Consider the following 13,612-nt stretch of genomic DNA (forward strand, 5'->3'; position numbering starts at 1 on the left):
AGCACTGGTTTTGGCATGTAACGCCCCAGAATTTTGAACTACAAGGAGATCCAAAGCACATGCTGTCATTCAACTGAAAGATTGCAATTGAACATTGCTGCTTCCTTGAAGGCAATATTGTGGCTTCAAATGCGGTAAAATCAAACAACTTGCTCCATATTTCCGCTTAAGAACCGACTTACTTTGAATATACAGTCAACATATACTATAATATCTTGATGTAACATGCTCTTCGCAGTGCAAACGTCAACACTTGAGGGTCCCTTGATGCTGATAAAATGTTCGTCGGATTCTCCGCGTTACCGTAAGACAGGATGCCAGGTGACAGCCTTCTGTCAGACTGCCTTTTGCGAGAGGCTGCAGCGCACTTTCACTGGATGATTTACTGTTGCATTTACTCCGGGAATTTTCCGGAGTAGCATTCTCGACGAAACCAGCCGTTTACGTACATTCAGGCATGCGTATACATATACATTGTTTGGCATAGCACCATCCAAAGGTGCCTCAGCGTGTCTTGTATATTATGACAAGGGGTATACGTTCGCTCCGGAAAACTCATGCTTGAGCCCAGCTCGGCACCTTCTGAAAACATCTTCCCATTTCCCTTAAGTACAATACAACACAATACAATATGTTCTTTTAACATCTTTCGGATGTTGGGTGCGCCGGCAAAAAGCCAATGAGAAAGCTTGACAAGGGGCCGACGCACCCTACAGAAGCTTGGCAATGATACAAGAAAACATACAAAGATACAGCGTGAAAACATTTTCAGATAACAAACACAAGATAATAAGCACAAGGTAACAAACACAAGATAAAGTTCACATTGTTTAGCCATGAGTGCATCAACTGAGATACATTGTTTATAAATGCGGCAGGGTGTAGCACAACATTTGACAGTCATAATTAATAAGTTGAATGTTTAGGCCCTTTGCGTTTTAATGTGGACAGATGCAACATAAAACAGTTATTTTTTACAACACTTGCTTTATACCGTTGGAGGAGTAAAGTTTCGTACAACTGGGGAAGTGGGGTTATACCAAGTGCATTAAAGAATGACTCAGTGTGTTCTAGTCGCGGCGCATTCACAATATTTCGAATGTCTTTCTTTTGAAGGCAATGCAAGCGGTTGACATTGGTAAAAGATGTGGTACTCCAAACCAGAAAGCAATAATTACCAACAGAAGAGTACACTACATTATACAACATTTGCTTAATGCGCTTCGGCACGAGGTATTTCAGTCGACACAAAATACCAACAACCTTTGAAAGTTTGTTCACCACCATTTCGACGTGATCATTCCATAATAAATTTTCATTGAAGATGACACCTAGACTTTTGACTGCTGGAACTGTTTGGATGAGCGACGAACCCACCCACAAAGAAAATGGCGGCACGTAAGACAGCTTATTGCAAGGCCTGAAGAGGACCGCTTTCGTTTTTTCAATGTATATTTAAAAAAATTGTATCTAAACCATTTTATAGAAGAGAGTGTAAACAATGTGAGGCTTCAAAAGCGTGGCAGTTTGGGCGAGTTGGTATGTCATAACTGTTTAAGGCTATTAGCGCAGCTCGGGATGAGCAAAAAAGGAAACAGGTAGGGGTAATCAAAGGGAGCGGAAAACAGGGTGAGCGCTCACCCTGTTTTCCGCTCCCTTTGATTACCCCTACCTGTTTCCTTTTTTGCTCATCCTGAGCTGCGCTAATAGCCTTAAACAGTAATGTGAGGCTTGTCTTTCAAGATCTGACAAATGTGCGGCCCTGAAGGATAAAGACGTGTCATATGCGTAAATTACAAATGTTGGGAGCTTCCTTATGCAGACGATGTCATTAACATATAGGAGTAACAGTAGTGGTCCTGAAATACTACATTGCAAAACGCCTGAAGAGATCTGCCTGAAAGAAACCTCCTCAGGCGGACGTCCCTGCTTTTCTCTTCCCCCATTAACAATGTTCTGTTTCGCTTCCCTACTTGGTCTGGTAACGCTTGTTCAGGAGCAAGTTATTCATGCGAATAGCATTCTTGTCGTTGCCCTAAGATCAGTTTTCCTTTAGATTGTCTAGCTATCCTACAGAGAATGTGGGTCGATCCAGGAGATAGAGTTGTCTAAAAATGTGGGCCGATCCTGATGATAGTGAAGCCAGAAGCTAAAATACGCTCCGTTGACGTAGGCAAGTGCCACTGGCCATGTGCGACTGTTTATGTGCCCCTGGGTATGCGCGGACTTCAAGGCGGCGCCACCAGATGGCGCAGCGTGTCCAGAGGGAAGCGCGAGGGAGGAGCCCTACTGCAGAAGTCGCCTCATACACTTGTTTCGGATATTCTCATCAGAATCAGAATCAGAATCAGTTTATTCATGACAAATGAGCATTGATACTTGGATAGTTACTGTGAATTAGTTCTGCCCGAACTTTTCAGTGTACTATAAAAAAACTATTTCGGACCTTGGCATTGAGTCATTACACCTTTGAGGCATTGAGCCTTTACACTGCGTATTCTGGCCCATAGCATGTACGGAAGTAACTGATGTATTTCTGTTGCAGCGCTAAAGCATATCTGCTTCAGGGCGGGTGCTCAAATTTTTTTGTCCCTCTCTCTTGCTGGACATTATCCCTGTCCAGTATGCTTCACGTTGTAGCAGAGATGCTAGCTCGCCGATCTTATTGCTTATGACCACATTGGTTCACTCTGCAATATACAAGATACCCAAACAAGTTCTTCTTCAGTTCCTTGCTTAATCGGTGTGCTTCGCGAGAGCTTCAACAGGACGTATGCGCGGGCGTGCATGTGCGGCTAAAACAAACGCGCGGGACTCGAATAAACTTGCGAGCGAGGGAATGTCTACGCTTTCATTTTTCTACATTTCTGAGCCGAAAGGAGCATCTGTTTCTGTGGGATGCCTGGTTCTTCGCTATGAGTGTGCACGGCAGAAAAAGAACACGTCTCGCGGAGTTTACAGGTTGCATTTGAAGGGAGAACACTCTGCCGTTCTAGCGAAGCTTCTTGTAAGCCACTGGGACGTATACACAAGGGACTTGGAAAATAGGCGGACGCAGAGCAGACGCTGAGCTGACGCAGAGCCATGAGACCAAGGACACGAAGCGAAGGAAAGCGTTCGAAGGAATGTTAGTGTTTGGCAGGAGTTTTCTTGGTGAATAGATGATTCTCATTGTTGTCGCTTCTTTTACCCTGTTACGACATTACGATAAAACGGCAATATGCGCACGAGTGACGCTTTCTCCTTCTCCTCAATATCTCCTGAATTTTCTCTTTCCCTTCACAAGCACATGAAAGAACTAAGTAAAAGGTTTAAAAGATCGAAAAAAAAAAGAAAGCTTGAAGCCCATCGCGAATTCTATGATTTAGTAAGTTCAGCATATAACATGTTTTAAAATTGTTAATTTTTTATACGGAAACTAGACATACACCTAGATATCTGCATGCAGGAACCAAACTGGAGCTTAGCCCTTATGTCTTGCTGAATGCGCCGCTCTACTGCGGACACGCAAGCTTCTGTTGAGGCTACATTCGAGAGAAATGTGCCGGCGTACATTCTCGGCACATGAACCTCTGGAGGCACGCAATACACCGTATCCGTGCAAGAAACTTCACTTTTGCTTGCACGCACTTCAATGTTCGCTGTTGTAAGAGTTCAACTGACATGCCACTAGCGATGAGCTCAGATTAGCCGCCATCCAATCTTTCTCGCGAAATAAAAAAAATATAGTGCCAGATTTTTCAGTGTGATCATAGCAGCTTTGAAGGGCAGTGAACATGCTCTCAGCAACGTACCGGATAAAATTTAATTTCCAAAGCATGACAATCGCAAGAATGATACCAAACCTAAATAGTTACTTAGTCAAAATAACCAGAAATGTTGCTTATGCTGATGGAGGATTCATATTACTTTTATGCCGGTGCACACCTGTATCTCGAAATAATATACTTATGGTCTGTCTACTAGACGGCAGATGCAAAGCGGCTGCGCGCTCAGTACACTGTGCTCATCGCGGTGGTTGTGTGTCTCTCGCGTTGTGCTGCAGATATCCCGAATTCAGCCCTGCAGCCACGTTCCAACTGTGTCGAAATGCGGAAGCGCTCTAGTGCTTAGCTTCCCCTAGACATTCAGGAGCAAAAAGTAGTCAAAATTTATCGCTGGACTCCCATGAAGAGGATGATGATGTATTGGCATCCCCTTTGAAAGGGAGTGGTGACAAATGATCATCTATTTTGCTTGAGCCAATAAAGTACATGCTTGTAACGCTAGCATTTTGCTTACACCTCCTTAACCCTTTCTCTCTATATCTACTTGTACCTGTAACGGATAAGGTCCTAGCAATATTTTCCCAGCTTTTTCCACCAACACTGTAAACGTCTCTTGCTTATCTTGACTGCTGACCGCTTAATGCTTTCTTTCGCTTTGAAACCGAGTGTTTCTGGAAAGTGGACGTTACTTACGACTGGGTGAACACGTTAGCATTCCATTAGGATGTGCTGAGCTGTCTCCGTATTTTCGCTGCAGCACAGACATGCCTCATCTTGTTGCGAATATTTGCTCCGGTATGTTCTTGTCCTTAGCTAACCTGCTCGGGCCTAAAATAGCAAGGCAGTGCACTTTGTGGTATTGTACAGATTTTCATTTCTAATCGATTTCTTGTAATATTTGTATGTCTTCATGGTCTGTTTTTGTTTCCATCCTTCCATCCAATTTATTGTCTCTGTTTCACTCACTTTCTTTTTAATGACTCCTGGTTGTCTATTTCCACTTTCAGTTACCCCGTACTTGGTTGCCAACTTTCTTGTGCTCTTCCTCTATTCTGTGTCCACGCTTTTGAGGTACAAATATTTGTGCACTTTAGCAGCCCATTTATTTTCATCCACGTTGCTGGGTCTTCCTTCAAACCTAATTTTGCGGCACTTCTAAGTATGGTACCATTTGTTGAACATGTGCAGCTTTGGGACGGAAGGACAAGAAAAAAAAGTTGAGGGCCACTAAAAGTAAGTTCGTAAGTTCCCTCAGAAATAATGATAACTGGTCCGACGACAATAATGGGAAGGAAGACAACTGCACGACAGCAAAGAGGACAACAAACACGAAATGATGAGGAAGGAACGATGGCAGCACAAGGGCTCACACGTCGTCGATTCAAGATGCAATTCTGAAGTGCCCTGGATAAGGGCAGGGTTTTCTTCTATAGTGATTTACGATCATTAAGACGACGACGACGACAATAACGATGATGATAATGATGACGGAGATGACGACGATGCGAAAGCCCGTAAAGTATGCTCAACAGTTCCATCGCTGTAAAAACCTTCAGCCACTGTAGGTTTAAAGCGAGTCGCATATTTCTCATACATCCTGAACGGACGGTCGTCTCTCTTGAAAGGAAAGACGCGCACGACCACCGAACTCAAGGGGCACGATTCAATCGTTGCGCTTCAGCGTTCCGCGAGAACGTTGGGGAAGCGCGAGCTGCTGGGGTCAAAGGCGCCGCGAGCTCGCCAAGCGGAACGGCGCACTTCGCTCGACATGCCCTGTCTCGGCGCCTGACCTTGGAGGACTCGAGCCTGTCAGCTTTGCTCAGCGCAGGTGGCGTCCGGCCCTTACCAAACGCGACTCCTTACCGCACGGAGCCAGTGGTTTACATCAAGTTGCGCGCATGTTTATGGTAAACCGGAAAATACATACGCGAAAGAAAGTGGTTCTGTATGCGCGCTTCGCAACAGCTCGGGCAATAAAGCGGGAAAAAAAATGTTCCGTGATAGGAGCAATAACGTCAACGTCACTACAGCTTGCTTCTGAAGCAAGTGATTGTGTTGACATGGGCAACCGTGAACGCTTCTTGGCTTCCTATTCCAAATATTTAAAAAAAAGAAGCGCTCGAGGTTTTTCATCATGTTGCTTGCTTAGACAAAAGTAATAGACACTAGAGTTTGCATTAAGGCCGGGATTCATAAAACTGACTTCATTGAAGCAATCGCCTGTAACTTATTTGACTCGGCTCTTCAGGAGCAACTGGCCTTGCTTCACTGCGGCAGTAGATAAGCATACAAGCAATGAAAGCACACAAGCGACCACTCAACATGATTTATGATACATCCTTATTATGAGCTACAGTACCATCTATAGCTCCTTACTAATATCCCTAGCGAAAATATGCGCATTAAGACAGAGAAAGAGGCAGAAAACCTTTTATTTAGAAGCACAAATGTTTGTCGGAGTAGAAGTATTCGCCCACATGCTACTCTGCAAGCGAAGAGGAGAAGGAAGAAAAAGGCCTTAGGAGGCGAAAGGCAGAAAGAAAAATACAAGAAAGCAAAAAAAAAAAAACTTGATACCTTAATTTTGCTTTTCACTCCTACTCATCCGAATATATCAGTTGTCTTGACTTACCTGCTGACATTTCATGCGATGTAAAATCCTGAATAACAGCTAGAGTTTTGAGAGAAAGCTAATTGATTGAAGGAAATTAAATAATACGTCCAGTGCTTGACGCTGCATTAACAGCGTTTTCGAGGGATCTAATATGCGCTGTGGTATCAGAGGGGCTTGACAGATTGTTGCAATATTTGTCTTGTATATGTCTATTTCATGCATGTGCGCTCTCCAGTATAATAGAATATGGCCGATTATTTCTACAGAGCCAGAGTAGTCGCAACGGGGATTTTTTGTTTGACCAAGCCGGTAGAGAACGCTGTTTGTCTACGTTCCCTTAAGTCGTAGCCGGTGGTAAAAAGTGTCTCTGATTCCTAGGGTAGTTGTTTTGGAAGCTTTGATTGAAGTTCCAGATCAATACTACACAGAAATTCGTAGTGTCCCAGGCAGGAAGATTTTTTTCTGCCTTTGCAGAACAATATTTGAAAAATATTTTTCTTGAATTTTCTTGGTTATGGCCATCACGAGCCGCCTCATCCGCTGTTTCATTGCCCGAAATGCCGCAGTAAGATGGGATCCATTGAAAAGTTATGAGATAACAAACTTTACATTCTAAGTGGTGCAAGTACGCAATGTCGTTGATGGCCAGGCGATAGTTAGAGTTGGTTTTTCTCATGTTCAAACTTTGGAAAGCTGCCCTTCGAGTCCGTAAAGACGGTCAAATGTCGTGAAAGATGTGGCAATAGGCATCTGATCGCTTCTTTGATTGCAGAAAGCTCGGTTAACATCGATGACGTTGTTTTGTTAAGATATGGTAATGCTTTTCCTACGGATCGCACAAGCAAGTCACAAGATGAGCTTAGAGGTACTAAGACGCCATCAGTATATGTGTGAAGATATGTGTCATATTCGAGGGTTCCGACTTCATAACGCCCAGTGCTATCTGTAAAACAGCTGCTCGAGGTAGAGCTATCTGGGAGTCTATATCAGGGGTAAACTGTCGTATGTGTAGAGGCGACAGCATCTATGGAGGGCAGTGTGGTGGCATTATTTGTCGAGTTTGCGGGGGCATTGTAAGCTTAATGCAACCAACTGCGCGACGAACCCTGAATTTCCTTTTGTTGTTAAGATGCGGTTCAGAAAATGCTTCTATACTTGAAGTATCTGCCTAAGGTGAATGTCCAGTAAGTTGCATTCTTTGAGGTTGCACGCCACGAGAAAAAGCAGGAATTACGACGTGGTGTTGCAAATTATTTTTTTTTTCGAATAAATATTTTCGTCTTTTGCAATAGCAACGCCTCTAATTCTGAATTAAGACCAGCTTAACTTCTCACTCAAGGTACTCCAAAGCATATCCGCTCAGGTCTGTTTTAAACGTGGCTCATAGTTCTTCAAAGCGCAAGATGGCAAGAATTTATCACCGGCCCCGTTTGTCGATCGGTAACTGACCGCTTCGTGCAAATAGACATAACTAATGTACTTCTAACGCTGCGACTGCAGTTGTGTTTTCTTTCTACAATGACGGGAATAGCCCGTAGCCAACGGCGTGCAAGTTCTGGTAACATGAAAATGTTTTGAAGAATACCAATTTACCAGGAGGGCGGGAGGAGGAGGGGGGGAGGCATTGAACATAAGTGGCTCAACGACGCCCAATAATCGTTAGTGTATACGAGGACACATGCGCAAACAGTGTTTTCTGGGTTAAGGTGATATCTGCAATCTACCACAGCGACCATTCGACAAAGAGCCGGTTCCCCGTTCTACCAACGACGTAAAAAAAAAAAAAAAAAAAAAAAGCAAGCTATATTGCATGGGAATTCCCCGCGCCCTCCTCGTAGCTTGTGCAGAGAAATGAAATAGGAAAATAATTCTCCGAAGCTGGAGAGGCTGGAAATTGCTCGAGAATCGTCATGGTTGACCTACTCTCTCGTGTCAAGCACGTTATGGTTTTGGAGAAAATCTTTTCATCTTTGTATCTGGCGCACAGTGGGAGCTTATCTCCTTGCTTCCGTCCTTGCAAAGGCTATGTTGTGTATTTATTTCTATATCTTTATTATCGTGTAATATAGCACAATAATGCCCATTTACCTTGAATATGCCCGCTGGTGTGGAAAAAGAAGTGAACCTCTAACAGAAGTTCAGTTTTTATGACTTTTTCGCCAACAGCCAGGGTAGACGCAGCCATGCACCCAACGTGCTAAGTGGCTTAAACTAGCCAGGAATCAACATCACAACCTTGTTTCGTATTGTTTCCTAGCGTACCAAAAATTTGAACAATTTGCTTCCCCAAAGCCGTGTCGTGTTGTGTTAAGTTGGTTTAATTCCCTGAGCCCCGACGTTTGGTAATGGCGTGACTTCTCCAAGACTATGGCAGCCTAGAAGCGAGATACGATGAGGAGCGGGACGTCTCCTACACTGGGACTGAGCTCGCCGCCGCTGTGCTCACACGTTTACGATAAAGGCGCAGCTGCACACGTAATACCGGGAACACGCAACGTGGATTTTCCCTGGCTGAAACGCAGTCGACACACTGCACTGACAGTCACTGACGAGGGAAAGGAATATTTTTTAACCTTACCGAGAAAACTCTGGGCGTATCCAACGTTTGTTGTAGACATCAAGGGAATGTTATCTCTCGTTTGCTGCAATCTCACGCGTAGTCGGCAACACCTATATCTCTTGCCTGCTCTTTTTGTCGGCTACGTCAGTAGCCGAAGTTGCTGAACGTTTTGACTTCGAAGTGATCCATTTTTAACTCCGCTTTATAGGTATTAGCGCAATAATATTTCGGTGTTAAGCGAATAATCAGCGGCGTTGATATTGCAGCTCACTGCTTTGTGAGAACGCGCTTCTACTGCGTACCTTGGCTTCAAATGACATAAACTCCAACTTTTTACCACCGCATAATTAGAGCTAACACAGCGGTAGCGTATTCCGTCGCTACATTTTAATGGCGACGTACATGGCGTTAGTCGTGTGGTTTTGATTCTGCCGGCTACAGAGGTAAGCACTGTCACCGTTTGTACATTATTTTCGTAGGTAGTGCGTTCCTTACATTGACTTCACGATGGCCTGAAGTGCGCGGCCACGACAAGAGAGGCAAGAAGAGCTCAAGTGGAAAACGGAGCTGGGTGAATTTAGTTTGAACTTGCAGACCCTCAGGTGACGAGCAGGAACCTGGAGTAATGTTTCCGGGGTGCTGACACGTGTGCCCTGTGCGCACGCGTCCCCAAGCACGTACGGTTTGTACAAATAAATATAAGAAATGTACGGAAAAAAAAGTTCCAGTGACGCGCGCAGACCGACAAGCGAATGAATGTGTCGCGTTTCTCGCGATGCGCGAAATGCTCGCGAGAGCGTATATGCAGAGTGTCCAGAAATCGGAGTCCGGAATCTCCTCCTCGCGAAAGTTTGCGAGCGCGCGCTCTTCCGGCGGCGGTCGCTACGTCTTTCCCCTCGTGCGTCCGTGTTTTGCGCAATGTTCCCCGGAACGACAACACCTTGGCCCGAATGACGACGAGCGAACTGGGTCCCGAGCGCCGCGAGACGCTTCCGCGACTGGTGACGTCGGGGGCGCGATACCGGGTCGCTCATCCCGGGAGCCGCATCGCCACACCCATCGCGCTGCGCACGTGACCGTGGCGCAAGAGAGGGCCGTCGCTTGAAAGAGAGCGCGCTGCGCTTACGCTCCGCACTCGGCGGCAGCGTGCCGGCACGTTCATTCAGCACGCAGGCGGCCGACCGGCAGCGCAGGCGTCGTCCTTACACCGCGGGAACACCCTTTGGCGCTAACACACAGGTGAGACGCTCCCAAACACTCGACCGTCCTTGCCGCGTGGCCTCCAGCTTCCCACGTGGGCACGGGATGCGTTATGCCCGCGAGCTTGTTTGCACGTGACGGATCGTTAAGTGCACTTGACGCGAATGAATTTTTGCTGCTCGTTTGTTTAAGCGAAGGAAGTTTATGGCGACGAGGACGCGATTTCTGCTGGCTTCGTGCTCACGGTGCCTGTGTGTCGACCCTGTGCCTCAGGGTTTTTGTAACTGGTTAGTGTCGAGGGTAATTTCGTCGTAGAAGAACATACGGTCGCCGTTGTTGACATCATTATATGGAAGCAGTTACGGTTCACGCCTCAAAATGAGTACAGGCACGTAGATGGTACTTCATGCAAGCAAGGACGAGGTCCTGTGCCCGTGACTATACCATTCTCCCTTGTCTCCTTTCTACTGAGCAGCGATTAAGAAATCCCCAGGAAATAGATGCAGGCGCCGTTATTTGTAGTCTTGGCCAGTACTGGGCACTACCTGTCCAGCAGTCCAGGCAAGACTGTTGTGTCATTCCGTCCAGACCAGTTCACCTGCATAGCTATAGCATGTTACTGCGTATTTAGCCGCATGCGCGTCCGCTGCTGTCTTCGGTGGTTTAAACGTATACGTACAAGGTGCTGTGAACGCTGCATCGGCTGTCTCAGAACATGCAGTCCAGAGTCGGGGTTCTGTCGAGGCCGAAAGATGGAAGACTTGCAGAGATGCCCGCAGGGTGAACCAAGATGGCGCCTCTTGGTAACGCTGGCCTCACTTCGATAGGGCAGTGAAGCCGCCTGTCTTTATGCAGCTGTCTTGGCAAAGTTTACCTATCGAAATTTCGGTTACCCTGCCTGAGGCACCTCTCTCTCCCTGGCTTACTTTGTCTTCCCCGTAACGTTATGCAGTGTCATTTTAAACGCTATTTGACGTACATTCTCCTGCCTTAACCGTTCTTCTTAAAGTAACATCAATATCATGCTTATGCTTTATAGTTTCAGAAACCGTTTCTTTTTAGTCATCATGTGATAAGCAGACGCAAGTGGAATCTTTCCCACTAGTATACTTGCTCAACTAAGGACGCGCTACTAAGAACCCTGAGCCGATCATTTAAAATTACTTTTGGTGCGCCAAAATTTGAAACTTGCTTTAAGCCACACTGAACCGGAGGGGGGGGGGGGGATTGGTTTTATACTTTGGTATCTCTCCTGTCACCATAATGATATTCGTGCACCGAAGGAAAAGAAAGATAACCAGTTGCCATTGGCGTTTTCTTCCATTGCTTCTTGTTCGAGTTAGTCGATCCTATATGTGGTTTGTCCCAGATAACGCTTCAACAAACTCGAAATTATTGCAGGCCTGATTTTCGCACTGTCTGCCCGTGTCGAGCAAAATGCCGTGGCGTGATGGTGTGTGGTAGTTTGCAGGCCTATATACTGAACGTTGTCCACAAATCGCAAGCGATGGTCTGAGTTACGCTGCATTTAATTCAATTATGCTGGAAGCCCTCTAGGGCCCATATAGGGGAGGGGGGGCATTGCTTTTGCACAAGGATATCATTGCGGGAGGGAGTTCCATTCGTTGGTTGTTTTCGGAAAAGGAGATTATTGAAACGCGTCTGTCTGTGTTGTCAAAATCTTAAATTGGTCCGGTCTACTACCTCTGAGCTGTCAAACAGGGTCTGCACTTTAGATAGCAAAGATGATTCGTGTTAATAAAACTTCGAAGCCTAAGGACGTTCTTTAGTGCTTGCATTAAGTTACTACACTGGTAGAAAAGAAATGAGTGAGAAGGAGGGAAGGGAGTGGTCTTAGTCCGGTAGCGACCTTACGACAATAGGACTAGCCTTCTTCAAAAGCACTTCTTTTTGCTTAAACGTTGACACCGAGCTAGTACCTCCCTTTCCCGTCTTGCCCAATATTTACCCGCAAAGCTATCCAGCTATGCAATAGCACAACGTCTTTCTTTTATATCTATAAACCAAGACAATAATTCATGTATGAAGCAGATCGAAACAAACGCGTTAACATGAACTCGCTTGTCAAAAACCGAACAAAGAAACAAAACTTCCGTTTTAGGAATAGGACCGCTTTCACTTCGGCTTCCCAAACAAATCTAAAGCTTTTTTATGTGGTAACGTGTCCTTTTGAAGCTTTAATTTTTACATTATTAATGTGTCATAGTTCTATACCTTGCGAGTTATTCTGACGACATCTATATGATGCGCGTTTTTATCAGACTCGTGCAAACCTACGAGAGAGCACGACAAAAAACTACGATACTCTTTGCTTTTGAGAGTGAACCCAATCGAAAGGTGACAGCCAAAGAGAACTCACGTTACCTCTAATAAAAGCTTTTTCATAATCTCTTCACAACGCGTTTGTGTCATTTACACTGAGTTGACACCACATCGCGATGCGTATTGAGGCCACTCATTCACTGATGTTCTCTCTGAGAAGGGCTTCGTGCTTATTATTCCGGGTAATCTTACTACACGCATAACAAAAAGGTGTGTTTTTCTGTTGCACAATGCGTTCGAGGGCCTGCAACGTCTCTAGTACCCCGCGAAGCACGCGCAAAGCGACGCGTCTAATTTTCTCGCCCCGCTTGCGTCGAGCTGCATAACGCAGTCCTGCTGTTACTTCTCTCCTGTGCAACTGCCGTGGTGCATTATGTGCTTCTACTAATTGATCTCCGTTGTCTCTGCATAGCGAAGTAACACGTGCGACAGGCATTCCAAACGCTTGCGATCACCTTTTCGAGAACTGTGGCTTGCGAACGACGATTAGCATGACGAGCCACAGCTTGAATGGATAACTTTGTTATATGCATGCGTCTGTCTTGGAATCGAGAAATCGTAGCATTTTTTAGGCTTAGCACTTGTTTAACGTTGCCTTTTTATCCATGATGTGGAAGAATGGGAAGAGAGGGGGGGGGGAGCTGCCGAGATGTAGAGGTCAGCATATCTTCCTCGTAACGGAAAACGTATGTTAGAGAGACAGAGAGAGATTTAAAGACCAGAGGAAATCTGAGAGGCCGGCCTGATCTACTGTATCTTAGCCAGCTACTTAGCATAGGCGTAAGAAGGAAGGAAAGGAGAAAAAGAAAGTGAAGATGAGAAGGAAAGAAGAGTAGATGCGCATGAATAAAAAATATGGCAACAATTATTACAGTTGTATATCCAGTCCACTTTCTATAAAAAAAAAAAGAAAGCCACATTCGCCTCCATGGTCTGACACACAGAACAATTCGGCTATAGACCTAAAAGAAGACTTTCAAACAGTTGCCGGTAAGAAATGTCATGAATTTAATCCATGCCTGGTACAAGAATTTTTCGCTCCACTGAGTCATATTTTGCTGACAGAATAATGCGAAGACTTGTGAGTGATCTGACTAATGAATATCGCCAGCGTGGTATTATGCGCAA

General features: G+C 45.3%; 1 protein-coding gene across 1 annotated transcript in view; it reads left to right on the forward strand.

Annotated features, from left to right (window-relative positions):
* The first annotated feature begins 10,024 nt into the window (after positions 1–10,024).
* Positions 10,025–13,612, forward strand: part of LOC142579587 (hemocyte protein-glutamine gamma-glutamyltransferase-like) — a 44,457-nt gene continuing 40,869 nt past the window's right edge. Inside the window, exon 1 of the mRNA XM_075689958.1 lies at positions 10,025–10,180. The gene's annotated coding sequence lies outside the window, so the exon portion shown is untranslated. The remainder of the gene's footprint in view (positions 10,181–13,612) is intronic.

Source organism: Dermacentor variabilis, chromosome 4 (genome assembly GCF_050947875.1).
Source record: "Dermacentor variabilis isolate Ectoservices chromosome 4, ASM5094787v1, whole genome shotgun sequence".
Classification (NCBI taxonomy): domain Eukaryota; kingdom Metazoa; phylum Arthropoda; class Arachnida; order Ixodida; family Ixodidae; genus Dermacentor; species Dermacentor variabilis.